Source organism: Triticum aestivum, unplaced genomic scaffold (assembly GCF_018294505.1).
Source record: "Triticum aestivum cultivar Chinese Spring unplaced genomic scaffold, IWGSC CS RefSeq v2.1 scaffold202473, whole genome shotgun sequence".
NCBI lineage: Eukaryota > Viridiplantae > Streptophyta > Magnoliopsida > Poales > Poaceae > Triticum > Triticum aestivum.
This window is the reverse complement of record NW_025240532.1, coordinates 1-3,573: the sequence shown is the minus strand read 5'-3', so window position 1 is coordinate 3,573 and position 3,573 is coordinate 1. Positions and strand designations below refer to the sequence as shown.

Genomic DNA, 3,573 nt, shown 5'->3' with positions numbered 1-3,573 from the left:
GCGAGACTGCCCCTGACGATAGCGTTTCCTGTTAATAGCGACTAGATTTCCTTAGATTTTGGCTAACTGTGCGTAGTGTCTGTCTCGTTTCGCCCCCCCTGTGGCCCTGTCCCTCTCTCTGTAACGCAACGTGAAAGCCCAGCCCATATACGTCAGATTATTGGCAAAACCCAAATTTCTAGCAAAAGAAGAAGGGGAAGCCCATTGTAGAACAGTAGAAGGCAATGGGGCTAGGTCAGGAACGCACACATAGGTCAGGTCATGGCTTCGTTGGTGGCTGCTACAAGATCGACACATGATGCCCAGTCGCCCGCCGCCTGCTCTGCTTCTATAGGGGCACCGTCTAGAGCAGTTCATGATCCATCGACGTGGAGTTTCCAATCTTAGTCTAGAATTGCTGAAGGGGAAATCCAGACCTTGCACGGCGGATTGGCCGGCCGGCCGCAGAGTCAACATGAGGGGCAACGAGGCATGGAAAATGGTTAGATTACTCTCTCTTCTTCTCAATTACTTAGTCGATGGCTCATGTTTTGAGGTTAGATTAACTTGTGCCTTTAGAAGTACAACCGACGTACACGATTTGATCTGTATAAACTACAAAAAAAATATTAACCGTGGGATATGGTTTTGCATTGGTTATCTGTTCCTCTAGTTGAATGATTTAGTTACATCCGAATTGCTTTCAGAATTTGCTTTCTGAAAACTTCTGATTGAAATTGAATTTATTCATAGTCGCACCAATTTTCTTTGCTTGATTAGGATATATAGTTCATCAACCTAGGCTATTGTCCCACTAAAAAAACTAGGGTACTGTGTCTCTGCATGGTCTTCTTATAAGTTTACACACTGAAGGCGAACTCTCGCCCCCCCTATGATAGAATCCTGGCTCCGTCCCTGCTTGTGCAAGATTGTCCTGCAAGTGACTAGTAAAGCACACCCCTTTTCACATGTTTGTTATCTCTAATCAGGATCCTTAAATAACCAAGATCACTTGTATTTCTGAGTGTTGCCGTGTTTTTATTTTGTCTTCACATGAGGAGGCCAGGGTGAGTTTACATGACATAAATCTAGACCTTTCTTGCTTTCTTATAAGCTAAATTGTTCATTATGGGGTAGCTACGTGTGCAATATACTGCTTACAAGAATATTCCTTGCAAAAATTTGTTTATCTGTTGTCAGAAGTCATCTATAAAACATAAATATAAACGGTAGTTGTTTTTCTTATATTTTTCAATTCATCTATGTAGTAAGAGACTCACTGCTGTCTTCTCGTGGTTATGCTTCTAGGCGCAGCCATTGCTTCTGGACGTGATGGAGCTGAAATGTTGCATGAGACATAGGATGACTATTTGCTTTGGTGTGCTACTATGCCGAAATGGTACAACAAGTAAGGTCCTACGAATATAGTTTGTGAGATTTGAACTACTGTTTGATTTTCTCTTTGAAAAATATCTGGCAGCCATCATGGGTAGCATCCACCCTCAAACTACTGACCATTTGACTATTGGGACTCAAACATGCTAATGACACAGAGAAACAACTAAAATTGCAGTGGCTGATGCAAAGTAAATAATGACTCCTTTTTGGATCATAATGTGATGCAGATGATCCATATGTTGTATTTCCAGGAGTGCTCCCATGGTTTAGCTTTTTCGTGATATATTAGTTGATAGCAATAAATTAGGAGCCATTTTGTTATTACGAACATCAGTCGTGTCATTCAACTCCGCCATCCAACAAATTCATGTGGAAAAGACTAAAAGATTTATTTTGTCGTCATGGGAATTCATAGGAGATATACCTCATCTTTCTTCGAGGGGATATGGAAAAGCTCTTATTTATAATGCTGAGTTGATCGTGAGTTTGTACACAAGTGCTTCTGTTAGATATTATATTTATCTGTATTGATCGTGAGTTTGTTACTTGCAGGTTAATGCTTTTGTGTTCTCCAGCTGAAGAATCGGCTGCTGCATTTTTTGTTGTCACCGAGTTTGTTGCGCATCAGTGTGGTCGACAACATTAAGAAAATGTTATCTGAAGAAACTTACTGGATGCATATGCCTTGGTCTAGCTATGTTTCCGGTGTAGCAAGATGCTTTTGAATACTCTAGTATTAATGCACGTTGGGTTATGCTATCTGTTGCTTATATGTACGTGGTTGTGCTTGGCAGTCCCTATCTCTCCGGCCATGACAATTTCATTATCGCTTATGTTTCCAATGTAGCAAGATGCTTTTGAATACCCTAGCATTAATGTCTCTCCGACCCAAGTATCATCAAAAGGTGTGTTTCGAGTGTGCTTCCCAGCTTTGGTTTGAACCGTTGTTCTTGTTGGCATGGAAGAGAAGTGTGCCCTTGTGCCTTGTGTGATGCCAAATGATCCCTCGTAAGCCGCAGAAGTGTGCCCTTGCTCTGTGGTTTTGCTTTTGATGTTTACTCGACTGAAACAGTAATGCTGCATGAAAACTGGTTGCTCCTGATGTCCAGTTAACATATGTGGTGGTTCAGATGAGGCAGAAGACTCAGTCCTTCTTGCAGCAGCTAACATATTTCTGGCGGATGATACATATGGGACTGGATGACAGTGAGCCTACATTCGTGCTCGTAATCGCAAGAACATACATGGCATTCTTAGCTTGTAATTTTCTGCTGGACTTCCAAGTCATTTGAATATTTTTTATACGGCTGAAATGAACTCAGATTAAATCAGAATGCTGTGGCAGATTTGTTCCTTGCCCTGACCGTCCACAGATAAGTGACACTGGACTGCAGGTCTACAATCACTGACTAAATTTCCGGAGATATGGTAGAGTAGACTCTGACTGATATCCCAACTCAAATACGAAAACATGAAATAAAATACAACACAGCACTCACAGCCTCTGATGTTTTCGCTGGACCTAAAACAACTTATATTTGTTTCCTGAGAGAGTAACAATTAAAACAATTCTACACCCCTAAGGGCAACTCTAACCGATCCCCAATAACCGATTAGAGTAAAAACCTGGTTTCTGTTTACTCCTCTAACCGGATCTAGCCGATCCCCAATACCCCATAATGGAGGATAAATTATCCTCGGCCGCCTCCATCGCCCCTATTTTTACTCCACTGCTCAGCGACTGAGTAAAAAAAGCCACTTCTCCTCTTCGTCTCTGCCTCCTCTGCCTCTTCTCCTTCCCCCATCCCCGTCGCCGGCGAATCCCCCACTGTTTCCCGATGCCCCCTCCTTCCAATGGCTGCATCTCATCGCCGGCGCTCCCTGCCGCTGATCCGCAGCGCATATCCGCGCCGCCACGCCCGCGGTTCGTCTTCAAGCGGCACATTCTTGAGCCGCCGCCGCCGCCCCACTGATGCGGCCCTGCCCGCATCTTCGATTTCCCATACCTCCCTCCTCTGTGGTAGCCGTAGAGAAAATTTCTCAATTTCCGCCAGCGAGCGTGGGGGACGTGGGTGGCGAACATCACGAAGAAATGATCGGGTCGTTCCACACGGCGGAGCTCATCGCCCATGAATATGACAGGTGGTAGGTCCGGTGTCGACGGCGCGGATAGGCAGCTCAACTCCCGTGGGGGAC

The 3,573-nt window shown here is 44.3% G+C and overlaps 1 long non-coding RNA gene across 1 annotated transcript; it reads left to right on the top strand.

Moving 5' to 3' along the window:
• The first annotated feature begins 17 nt into the window (after nucleotides 1-17).
• On the top strand, nucleotides 18-2,300 carry LOC123176790 (uncharacterized). The gene is made up of 3 exons (XR_006488656.1): nucleotides 18-481; nucleotides 1,288-1,387; nucleotides 1,930-2,300. It is a non-coding gene; the product is annotated as an uncharacterized lncRNA (long non-coding RNA).
• Nucleotides 2,301-3,573: the final 1,273 nt, after the last annotated feature.